The 13,472-nt window shown below is 41.9% G+C and overlaps 1 long non-coding RNA gene across 1 annotated transcript; it reads right to left on the minus strand.

Annotated features, from left to right (window-relative positions):
- Positions 1–483: 483 nt before the first annotated feature.
- LOC123403524 lies at positions 484–1,108 on the minus strand. Its single transcript, XR_006611487.1, has 3 exons — positions 1,024–1,108; positions 844–938; positions 484–645 (listed from the first exon to the last, which is right to left on the minus strand). It is a non-coding gene; the product is annotated as an uncharacterized LOC123403524 (long non-coding RNA).
- Positions 1,109–13,472: the final 12,364 nt, after the last annotated feature.

Below are 13,472 nucleotides of genomic sequence, written 5' to 3' on the forward strand. Positions count from 1 at the left end.
GCCCATTTACCACTCTCGGACAATTACCTTCCGTGTTGTTGATCTTGATAGCACTGGAACGATTAGGACTGGGCGTTTGGGTAATTTGGTTTCTTCGGTTCGATTAGTTTGGTTTGCGGGTAATACGTTAGTGAAAAATGGGAACCGAATTTTTATATGCCGCATAAGTACCCATACCCAAATTACCCAAAAAAATCGGTTCGGGTAATTCGGGTACCCAGAACCCGAAATATTCTGTCCATCACAGTGCACCAATTCCAGATTTAGTGCACACCACATGCGAGATCTTCATTAGTCTGAAGCACAGATACAATATAGTGCATATGTTCACAAGCATAGATCAAATATAATTGTGCACAAGCATAGATCAAATAAACAGAAAATAAAAACATCACAAGCACAGACAGAGACATAACTTGAGTCACAAATCAGGCCGAGTCACAAACACAAAACAAACATGGTTCAAGCTGAATAGGTCCAAACTGAGACAACCATAGCTAATAATTTAAGGGCTTAACAAGTTTTCAAGCAACACAACTCCTTGAGGTCCAAGCTGAGGAAATCATAGAAGATAGAACACAAGAAAAGAAGCTGAGAGGATTCCTTGACAGCAGCACACTTCCTTTGATGTTCTTCTCGTATTCCCTATAGAGGTGAAAAGAAAATCACTTAAATATATTGTGCAAATGCAAAGCAAATTAAAACAGAAATCTTGTTCAAAATTAAAGTGATATGTATACGAGATCATGCATATCATTTCCACTTTCCCACCATAGTTTCTAGCATATCAAGTTGAAAACAACATGCAAGTTACATAGGAAATCTTACAAGAATTTCACTCACCAAGACTTATGATTCAGTGTCATCAATGGTGATGCGAACACTTGCACTTGTACCAGACTTAGCAATGTTTAGATCAGACAATTCTTGAAGTACATCTGACAATAATAAATAAAGCAAGAGAATGTAAGTATGAAGAAAATAGACAGCACATATCTAAGAGTAACTTATTTGCTTAAGTACCTTGTTCAAGGTTGGCCAGTAGCTCACCATCCTCTTCATAGTTAACTGGAATTTCTCTTCGCAACCAATCTTGAGTACAAAGTAGTGCCTGCACCATGAATGGAGTAAGAGAGCTTCGGAAGTCATCAAGGATGCGTCCATCGGTGCTAAAAGCCGATTTTGATGCAACCGTAGATATTGGGAAAGCTAGGACATCACGAGCTAAGCGTGATAGCACAGGAAATCTTGATGAGTTAACCTTCCACCACTCAAGAATATTGAATTTCCCGTTGTTTGCTTCATTATCCCCCGTAAGGTACTTTTCAAGTTCAGACTTGCAAGGGCTGATGCCAATTCCACAGTCATTCATTCTCATTTTTTTTCGCAATCAAAGAACTCATCAAGCTTTCGCAGCTGCTCTCTTCAAATTCAGGTGCATCATCAGGTTGAATTTCATGCTCACTTGGACCATATAACTTAACATACTCCTTGAACAGATTATTAAGTGTTGCATTCATTTTTGTCCACACCTCATCTCCATTGATGTCTCCAAACATTTCAAAGGTTGCAATCTTGATGTAATTTGACAACTTATATCTTGGATCAAGAGCAACAACCACAAAAATCAAGATGTTGAAGCTCTTGTGATCTCCCCAATACTTGTTGTACTTGTCAATCATCCTTTCTCCCATATCTCTTTGCAAGAAGTCCCCGCTTCCACACCATGCCCTCAGCAAGACAATGATATCAGCAATTTGATGGAAGAAGATATGAGACGTGCAATGATTTGAGGCTGAAACACGAAGGGTAAGCTTATAGAAATGCTCAAGAAACTCAGCCATCTTTGAAGCATTATCCCAATCTTCAGGTTCAGGCACTCCTGGCATTTTATCGCTGTTTAGCTCAATTGCAAAGTATGGGTCCTCTTCTTCATACCTCACAAAGACCTTCTCATATGTGGCTGCAGCTTTCAGCATTAAGTACGTGGAGTTCCATCTAGTGCATACATCAAGTGATAAGAAACCTTTGCTTGTCAACTTCTCTAATTCATCACACTTCTTGAACTTGGTAATTCTAGCGGGAGAATTCTTAATAAACTTGGCAGCAGCACGAACTCGCTTTACCGAGATGTCCAACTCTTATAGCCCATCGGTAACTATCAAGTTCATAATATGAGGAGCACATCTCATGTGCATATATTCTCCTCTACCTATGCTTGCATTTGCACTGTTCATGATCCTCTTTATGTAGTTTACAGCTCCATCATTTGGTGAGGCATTGTCAACTGTGACTGAAAACACCTTATCTATGCCCCACTCAACCAAACACTTCTCCAGGTCCTTCCCAATGTCTTCCCCCTTGTGACCCCTCACCAAGAAAAATCCAATGATCCACTTATGTAGAATCCATTCACTGTCAACAAAATGGGCTGTTACACACATAAAATTCTGCTTTTGGGAAGATGTCCATGTGTTAGTAGTTAGGCAAACTCTTTCACATGATTATTTCAAGAATTTATTGAGCTTGACTTTCTCCCTGTAATGAATGCGCACACAATCTCTAGTAACTGTCCTCCTAGATGGGACATTGGAACGAGGACAAACCTTTGCCACAAACCTTGTAAATCCTGGCTTCTCAACAAATGAGAACGGAAGCTCATCCATAATTACCATTTCAGCCAAAGCATCTTTGAGCTTATCCTGATCAAATCTCCAGGTGGTGAGGGAGCACTTACTAGTATGTGCCATATTCGGAGTAGCTTGTAGAGTTGGCTGCTTGTCATCATTGACCCTATGAGGATTTTTCTTGCACGATGTCAAATGCTTCAATAAGGATGATGTACCATTCCTTTTAGCAACACAAGCAAGCTCACTTTTGCAATAGTTGCATGTTGCTTTGGACAACACACCCCCATCGAGGTCCTTGGTAAAATGGTTCCAAACTTCAGACCGTGGAGCCATTTCCTTTCTTTTCTTTGCATCTGCTGTCGTCTTATCAGCCTCGGTCATCTCCTTCTACTGTTGGTTCGTGGGCTGCTGCCCATCATTACCGTCCTTCTCCGAGTTCAAAGCGGTGTAAGGGGAGGTGCCTCACATAGACATATGAGAGGTTTGATCTTCCATCTACAAAAAACAAATGACACAACTAGTTAGCCTAACATATCAACAATGAGAAGAGAGGTCAAAAGAAGAAACAATTTATTACAGAAAATATAACAGCATAAGTACAATTATCAGTTTAACAGTACAACTACAATTTTTTTTCTGAATTTTAACAGTACAACTACAAGTATCAGTTTTGTCTAGAGCTGATAGCCTGATACAAATCAATCAGTATAACTACAGTCTTTTTTTTGCAGAGAAATACAACTACAAACTGATATAACTTTTATCTGATTTTTTGCACAGAAATACAACTACAACTACAGTCTTCTTTTTGCAGAGAAATACATCAATTAGTATAACTACAAACTAATAACTCGAGCATAGGAATAGGGACAAATACGTTTGAATCCGCAAGTACGATTTGACTACTTGAGCATAGGAATCGGGATTCGAACTTAGCCTGAATCGACAAGTACATTTGACTACTTGAGCATACGAATTCAGCCAGAGAGACTTACCACTGAAGTTGGTCACTGGCTCACTGCCGTCGACTGTGCGTGCGTTGACTCCGGCCCGGCAGCTCGCACGTCTCCTCGTACAGCAACTAGCAGCTCGCGCGTCTCCTCGGCGCGTCGCTACAGGCTACAACAACCGACGGCTGGCGGCTCGCGCGTCTCCCATCACGCGTCAGGCATCACGAGCAGGTGGAGGCGCCACCATCCGCCGCCGCCGCTGAAAACTAGGGTTAGGGCGAGCCGGCGAGGAGGGTCGAGGGAGAGAAGAAAAGGAATGAACTAGGGTTAGGGCTAGGAGCCGAGGAGGCTTTTGTGAGCCGGGAGGCTTGTGTGCGAGCGGGGAGTTGGGCCGGCAGGCCGCACAAGTGCTGAGGTGCAGCCGTGCTGACGGGTGAGCTGCTCGTGTTGTGTACTTCAGTTAATATGGCTACTTCGGGTTTTCACACCTACTAACCGAACCCGTACCCGAAGACCGAAACGTTCTAAAACCAGAACCGTACCGAAGCCCAAAACCCGAATTAACCGACATTTCGGGTATTACGGTTCGGTTCGGGTTCGGGTAACGGTTTCGGGTACCCGAACGCCCAGGCCTAGGAATGATATACTTCCTCAACAACATAGGGACCTTCCCGTTTAGAGAGAAGCTTGCCTGCAAAGAATCTTAAACGAGAGTTATATAGCAAGACATAATCACCTACATTGAACTCACGCTTTTGTATCCTCTTATCATGCCACCTCTTAACCTTCTCTTTGAACAACTTCGCATTCTCATATGCCTGAGTTCTCCACTCATCAAGCGAGCTAATATCAAATAACCTCTTCTCACCGGCAAGTTTGAAATCAAAGTTGAGCTCTTTGATTGCCCAATAAGCTTTATGCTCTAGCTCAAGAGGTAAGTGACATGCTTTCCCATACACCATTTTGTACGGAGACATGCCCCTGGGATTCTTATAGGCAGTTCTATAAGCCCACAATGCATCATCGAGCTTCTTAGACCAATTTTTTCTAGACCTGTTGACAATCTTTTGCAGAATTAGTTTAATCTCTCTATTGCTTAGCTCTACTTGACCACTGGACTGAGGGTGATAGGGAGACGCAATTCTATGGTTGACATCGTACTTAGCAAGCGTTTTACGGAAAGCACCATGAATGAAGTGTGAACCACCGTCGGTCATTAGATATCTAGGGACTCCAAATCTAGGTAAGATAACTTCTTTAAGCATCCTGATAGAAGTGTTGTGATCAGCACTACTAGTGGGGATAGCTTCTACCCACTTAGTGACGTAATCAACAACAACTAAGATGTGAGTATACCCATTGGATTTTGGAAAAGGTCCCATATAATCAAAGCCCCAAACATCAAATGGTTCAATGACAAGTGAATAGTTCATAGGCATTTCCTGACGTTTGCTAATATTACCTATTCTTTGACATTCGTCACAAGACAAGACAAACTTACGGGCATCCTTGAAGAGAGTGGGCCTATAGAAACCTGATTGCAATACCTTGGGTGCAGTTCTGTCTCCCGCATGGTGTCCTCCGTAGGCCTCGGAGTGACACTTCTGTAGGATCTGTCCCTGTTCATGTTCAGGTACACAACGTCTAATAACACCATCTACTCCTTCCTTATAAAGGCGAGGATCATCCCAGAAGTAATGTCTCAAGTCAAAGAAGAATTTCTTCTTTTGCTGGTACGTGAAACTAGGTGGTATATATTTGGCAACGATATAGTTTGCATAATTAGCATACCACGGTGCACTACGTGAAGCATTGATGACATTCAATTGCTCACCGGGAAAGCTATCATCAATAGGTTGTGGGTCATCAAGAACGTTCTCCAAGCTAGACAAGTTATCTGCTACTGGGTTATCAGCACCCTTTCTGTCGACAACGTGCAAATCAAACTCTTGTAGCAAGAGAACCCATCTGATAAGTCTTGGTTTGGTGTCCTTCTTCTCCATAAGGTACTTAATAGCAGCGTGATCAGTGTGAATAATGACTTTGGAATCAACTATGTAAGACCTGAACTTTCCACATGCAAACACGACTGCTAAAAATTCCTTCTCCGTAGTGGCATAGTTTCTTTGGGCACTGTCTAGAGTTTTACTAGCATAGTGAATAACATTCAACTTCTTATCGAATCTTTGCCCTAGAACAACACCAACAACATAATCACTAGCGTCACACACGATCTCAAAAGGTAAGTTCCAATCAGGTGGTTGAACAATAGGTGCAGTTATCAAAGCCCTCTTAAGTATTTCGAAGGCTTCCTCACAATCATCGTCAAAGACAAAAGGAATATCCTTTTGCAAGAGATTGGTAAGAGGCCTATAAATCTTAGAGAAGTCTTTAATGAACCTTCTATAGAAACCAACATGACCAAGGAAACTTCTTATACCTTTGATATCTGTGGGGTATGTCATTTTCTCGATTGCATCAACCTTAGCCTTATCAACTTCAATACCTCTTTCAGAAATTTTATGTCCCAAGACGATGCCTTCATTAACCATAAAGTGGCACTTCTCCCAATTCAAGACAAGATTGGTATCTTTACATCTCTGCAAGACTCGATCAAGGTTGCTGAGGCAATCATCAAAGGAAGACCCGTAAACGGAGAAGTCATCCATGAAAACCTCGACAATCTTTTCACAGAAGTCAGAGAATATAGCCATCATACATCTTTGAAAGGTGGCAGGTGCATTACATAATCCAAAAGGCATACGTCTATAAGCAAAGGTACCGAAAGGGCAGGTGAAAGTGGTTTTCTCCTGATCAGATTGTGCAACTGGTATTTGGGAGAAACCATAATAACCGTCTAGAAAGCAGAAGTGTGTGTGTTTGGACAGCCTTTCTAGCATTTGGTCGATAAAAGGCAAAGGGTAATGATCTTTCCTAGTGGCTTTATTCAATTTCCTAAAATCGATCACCATCCTATAGCTAGTAATAATCCTGTGTGGGATCAATTCATCCTTATCATTAGGGACAACGGTAATGCCTCCGTTCTTAGGGACGCAATGCACCGGACTCACCCAATCGCTATAAGCAACAGGATAGATGATACCTGCTTCCAGGAGCTTTAGTTTTTCTTTTCTCACTACTTCTTTCATCTTAGGATTTAATCTCCTTTGATGATCAGCAACTGGTTTGAAATCAAGATCAGTTTTAATCTTGTGCTGGCATAGAGTAGGACTAATGCCCTTAAGATCATCAAGAGTATATCCATTAGCAGACGGTGCTTCCTCAGAGTTTTTAGTAACTTCTTTTCTTCATGCTCTCAGAGGCTAGCACTAATTATAACAGGATATATCTCTTTTTCGTCAAGATAGGCATACTTAAGAGTATCAGGCAACTGTTTAAGCTCGAACAGAGGATCACCCTTTGGTGGGGGTGGATTCCCAAGTAGTTCAACAGGCAAGTTATTCTTAAGGATAGGATATTGTTCTAAGACAACTCTATCTATCTCATCCCTTTCATCCATATGCATTTCATTTTCATGCTCAAGCAAGTATTGCTCTAAGGGATCAGTAGGAGGCACGGCAATAGAGGCTAAGGCAATAGTTTCATCCTTACTAGGCAACTCCTTTTCATGAGGTTGTCTACCAAACTTAGAGAAATTGAACTCGTGTGACACACCTTCAAAGCCAACAGTGATAGTTTGCTTCTCACAATCAATATGAGCATTGACGGTATTGAGAAAGGGTCTACCAAATATGATGGGACAAAATCTATCTTGTGCGGTAGCAAGAACGAGGAAATCAGCAGGATACTTCGTTTTACCACACAATACTTCAACATCCCTAACAATTCCCACAGGGCAGATAGTATCTCTATTGGCAAGCTGAATAGTCACATCAATGGGCTCTATCTCAACAGGTGCGATCTCATCTTTGATTTCATCGTATAAGGATTGAGGTATTGCACTAACACTAGCACCCACGTCACATAAACCATGATAGAAATGATCTCCTATCTTAACAGAAACCACAGGCATGCCAACAACAAGCCTATGTTTGTCTCTAACATGAGGTTTAGCAATTCTAGCTGCATCTTCACATAAGTGAATATTATGTCCCTCAACATCGTCGGACAGAAGATCTTTGATAATAGCAATGCTAGGTTCAACTCTAATTTGCTCAGGGGGTGTAGGTGTTCTAATGTAGCCTCTACGTATCACAGTTCAAGCTTTAGAATGATCCTTTATCCTAACAGGGAAAGGTGGTTTCTCAATGTAAGCAGTGGAACAACAGGATCATTATAGGCAATGACTTTCTCCTCAACTGGAGTGGGTTTAACTACATTGACTTCTAAAGGAGGATGATATTTAAACCACTTCTCTTTGGGGAGATCAATATGAGCAGCAAATGATTCACACAATGAAGCTACTATCTCAGAGTCAAGTCCATACTTAGCGCTAAAATCACTAAAGGTATTTGTCTCAACAAAGGATTTAACGCAATCAAACGTGAAATTCATACCTGACTCCTTACCTTATTCAAGCTCCCAATCTTCATAGGTGCGTTTAATTCTCTCCAATAAATTCCATTTGAAGTCAATATCTTTCTTCATAAAAGAACTGGTACAAGAAGTGTCAAGCATGGTACGATCATCATGAGAAAGCCGAGCATAGAAGTTCTGAATGATAATTTCTCTCGAGAGATCATGGTTGGGGCATGAATATAGCATTGATTTAAGCCCCCAAGCTCAAGCAATGCTTTCTCTGTCATGAGGCCAGAAATTGTAAATATAATTCCGACCACGATGTACTAAATGCATAGGATAAAACTTTTGATGAAATTCCAATTTCAAGCGATTGTAGTCCCATGATCCAGTATCATCACATATCCTATACCATGTCAACGCCTAATCCTTCAAAGATAAAGGAAAGACCTTCTTCTTGACCTCATCCTCGGGCAAACCTGCAAGCTTAAATAAACCACAAACTTCATCTACATAGACTAGATGCAAGTCTAGATGTGATGTTCCATCTCCTGTAAAAGGATTAGCCAGCAGTTTCTCAAGCATACCCGAAGGAAATTCAAAGAAAATATTTTCAGTAGGTGCAGCAGGTTGAGGAGCATCTCTTCGTGCTTTCGTTCGAGGTGAAGATACCCCAAACAAGCCCCTCAAAGGATTAGTATCCATAGTGACAAGTGTCAATAAATTTCAGCACACTATATGAATGTTTCCTTACCAATTTCCACTTACCAAAGGCGCTTCACTCCCCGACAACGGCGCTAGAAAAGAGTCTTGATGACCCACAAGTATAGGGGATCAATCGTAGTCCTTTCGATAAGTAAGAGTGTCGAACCCAACGAGGAGCAGAAGGATCTCACAAGTGGTTTTCAGCAAGGAAATATCTGCAAGCACTAAAATTATCGGTAATAAGTGATTGTGTGGTAAGATGATTCGTAGCGAGCAACAAGTAACAAAAGTAGCAACGGGGCAGCAAAGTGGCCCAATCCCTTTTGTAGCAAGGGACAAGCCTGGACAAAGTCTTATAGGAGGAAAAACGCTCCCGAGGACACACGGGAATTTCTGTCATGCTAGTTACATCATGTTCATATGATTCACGTTCGTTACTTTGATAGTTTGATATGTGGGTGGACCGGCGCTTGGGTACTGCCCTTACTTGGAAAAGCATCCCACTTATGATTAACCCCGCTCGCAAGCATCTGCAACTACGAAAGAAGAATTAAGACAAGGTATAACCATAGCATTAAACTAGTGGATCCAAATCAATCCCTTACGGAGCAACACATAAACTAGGGTTTAAGATTCTGTCACTCTAGCAACCAATCATCTACTTACTACTTCCCAATGCCTTCCTCTAGGCCCAAATAATGGTGAAGTGTTATGTAGTCGACGTTCACATAACACCACTAGAATAAAAACAACATACAACATATCAAATTACCGAACGAATACCAAATTCACATGACTACTATTAGCATGACTTATCCCATGTCCTCAGGAACAAAAGTAACTACTCACAAAGCATAACCATATTCATGACCAGAGAGGTAATGAGTAGCATCAAGGATCTGAACATAAACTCTTCCACCAAATAATCCAACTAGCATCAACTACAAAGAGTAATCAACACTACTAGCAACCTTACAAGTACCAATCGGAGTCGCGAGACGGAGATTGGTTACAAGAGATGAACTAGGGTTTGGAGATGAGATGGTGATGATGAAGATGTTGATGGTGACGAGTCCCCTTCGATGAGAGGAGTGTTGGTGATGACGATGGCAGCGATTTCCCCCTCCGGGAGGGAAGTTTCCCCGGCAGGATCGTCCTGCCGGAGCTCTAGATTGGTTCTTCTCAAGTTCCGCCTCGTGGCGGCGGCGAAACCACGAAAAAGCTCATCCTTGATTTTTTTCTGGACGAAACCCTTCATATAGCAAAAGAGGGGGGTCAGTGGGCCAACAGGCTGCCCACAAGCCCTCATAGCGTGACATGGGGGGGGGGGGGGGGTGGCCGCGCCGTGCAGGCTTGTGGCCACCTGCACGCGCCCCTGTGGCACTTCTTCGGCCTAGTATTTTTTATAAATCCGGAAAAAAATCATCGTTGATTTTTACGGCGTTTGGAGTTGCGCAGAATAGGTATCTCAACTTTGCTCCACTTTCAGGCCAGAATTCCAGTTGTCGGCATTCTCCCTCTTCATGTAAACCTTGCAAAATAAGAGAGAAAAGGCATAAGAATTGTACCGTGAAGTTACATAACAGACAAAGAAGCGATAAATATCAACATGAAAACATGATGCAAAATGGACGTATCACTGTTCCCTTCGTCCTTCGGTATGTCACTTGCCCAAGATTCGATCGTAGGTATCTCCATACCTAGTTTAATATCGTTACCGAAAAGTCTCTTTACTTGTTTCGTAATACAAGATCATGTTCCTAACTCCTTAGTCACATTGCTGGAAAGGCTTGTTGTGATGTTGTATTATCGAGTCGGCCCCGAGATACCTCTCCGTCATACGGAGTGACAAATCCCAGTCTTGATCCATGCCAACCCAACAGACACCTTCGGAGTTACCTGTAGAGCACCTTTATAGTCACCCAGTAACGTTGCGACGTTTGATACACACAAGGTAATTCTCCGGTGTCTGGGAGTTGCATGATCTCATGGTCATAGGAACATATACATTGACATGCAGAAAAAAGTAGCAATAAACTGACATGATCATATGCTACGTTCAAGTTTGGGTCTTGTCCATCACATCATTCTCCTAATGACGCGATCCCGTTATCAAGTGACAACACTTGTCTATGGCCAGGAAACCTTGACCATCTTTGATCAACGAGCTAGTTAACTAGAGGCTCACTATGGATAGTGTGTTGTTTATGTATCCACACATGTATTTGAGTTTTCAATCAATACAATTCTAGCATGGATAATAAACGATTATTATGAACAAGGAAATATTATAATAACCAATTTATTATTGCCTCTAGGGCATATTTCCAACAGTGTGTGTGTTGTGTGATGTGGAGAAGTTTATTTGCACTTGTGAATGTATTGTTACCTGGTTGAAACAACCTCACGTTTTGCTCTGAATATGAGTTATGTTATGTGCCACGTTTGCTTGTAAGACGGTTTATAATCTCGTAATGTACCACTAATTTCAGACCGGTTTAATCATGTTTTTTATGTCAACATTGCATAATGTATGTTTCCTTTTGACAAGAAAATTGATATTTGAACCTTGATCAAGCATGCAGCATGGAGGATGACGAAGTCATGAAGGCTAAAGCCATGAAGGTGAAGCAAAGAGCAATCAACGTTGGTTCTCTTCTGAGTGTGATGCCAAATTGTTGTTCCTGACTTCATGTGAACTTTTTGTGTTATTTGTGAGGTCCTAGACTTAACTTAAGTTATTTGCTGTCATTTTGCTATCGTGAAGAGTGAAGACTGTTGAAAAAATATGGAACTTATGTTAGTTGTTGTCATTGTGATGTCCTGAATGTGTGATGCACTGCCAAAAAACTATTGAAGACCTGCAGAAATCTTCTATTTTGCTGTTGCATTGCTGCCATTTTTCTTATATTGTTGTCCATTATTTTTATGTTGTTGAAATGATGTCAAATATTGTTGAAATACTGTCGAATTACTACCGAAATGCTGTCGAAATTGTTGAAAAACGAATTTACATTTTGCTCAGTGTCTGTATTTCGGGCTTTTCGGGATTACCCGAACCCGAACCCAGAAATTCTGGTTTGGGTTTTAGTTTTTTTTGCTAAAAATTTGTGTCACAATTTTCAAAACCCGATTTTTTTACCCAAATTACCCGACCCGAATCGTCGCGTAAACCCGAACGCCCAGAGTGGATTGCGGATGCTAATCTTCGTTTGGAGCGGTGTGGAGGCACAATGCTCCCTAAGAAGCCACTAAGGCCACTGTAATCTCCTCACGTCGTCGCACAATGCAACGTATCTATAACTTTTGATGGTTCCATGCTATTATCTTGTCAAACTTTGGATGTTTTGTATGCCTTTTATATCTTTTTTTGGGACTAACCTATTAACTCGGTGCCCAGTGCCAGTTCCTGTTTTTCCCGTGTTTTTGACCTTTTTCAGAGGAGAATTTTGAATGGAGTCCAAACGGAATAAAACCTGCGGAATGTTTTTTCCATAACAGAAGACACAGAGGAGACTTAAGAACCAAGGCACGGGACCTCGGAGGAGGTCACAAGCCCACCAGGCCCGGCCTAGGGGGGCCGGGCCTAGCAGGCTTGTGAGGTCCCCGTGGCTCCCCAGCCCTACTTCTTCCGCCTATAAATTCCCTAAAAATCTGAAACCACGGGAGAGAGCCACGAAAATACTTTTCCGCCGCCGCAAGCTTCTGTCTCCGCAAGATCGCATCTGGGGCACGTTCTGGTGCCTTGTCGGAGGGGGGATTCGGATACGGAGGGCTTCTTCATCAACACCATGACCTCTCCGATTATGCGTGAGTAGTTCACCATAGACCTACGGGTCCATAGCTAGTAGCTAGATGGCTTCTTCTCTCTCTTGGATCTTCAATACAAAGTTCTCCATGATCTTCATGGAGATCTATACGATGTAATCTTCTGTTGCGGTGTGTTTGTCGAGATCCGATGAATTGTGGATTTATGATCAGATTATCTATGAATCTTATTTGAGTTTCTTCTGATCTCTTATATGCATGATTTCATATCCTTGTAATTCTCTTCGAGTTGTGGGTTTTGTTTGGCCAACTTGATATATGATTCTTGCAATGGGAGAAGTGCTTGGTTTTAAGTCCATACCGTGCGGTGACCTCACCCTGTGACAGAAGGGGTAGTGAGGCACGCATCGTGTTGTTGCCATCAAGGGTAAAAAGATGGGGTTTTCATCATTGGTTTGAGTTTATCCCTCTACATCATGTCATCTTGCTTAAGGCGTTACTCTGTTCGTCATGAATTCAATACACTAGATGCATGTTGGATAGCGGTCGATGTGTGGAGTAATAGTAGTAGATGCAGAAAGTATCGGTCTACTTGTCTCGTACGTGATGCCTATATGTATGATCATTGCCTTAGATATCGTCATGACTTTGCGCGGTTCTATCAATTGCTCGACAGTAATTTGTTCATCCACCGTAATATTTGCTATTTTGAGAGAAGCCTCTAGTGAACACTATGGCCCCTGGGTCTACTTCACTTCATATTTTCTGCCTTACACTTTTACTTCGTTGCACTTTCCGTCTTCAGATCTCACTTTGCAATCAATCTTGAAGGGATTGACAACCCCTTTATAGCGTTGAGTGCAAGCTAGTTTGTGTTTGCGCAGGTACTCTATACACTTGGCTTGATCCTCCTACTGGATTGATACCTTGGTTCTCAACT

The sequence above is a fragment of the Hordeum vulgare genome, chromosome 6H (assembly GCF_904849725.1).
Source record: "Hordeum vulgare subsp. vulgare chromosome 6H, MorexV3_pseudomolecules_assembly, whole genome shotgun sequence".
NCBI lineage: Eukaryota > Viridiplantae > Streptophyta > Magnoliopsida > Poales > Poaceae > Hordeum > Hordeum vulgare.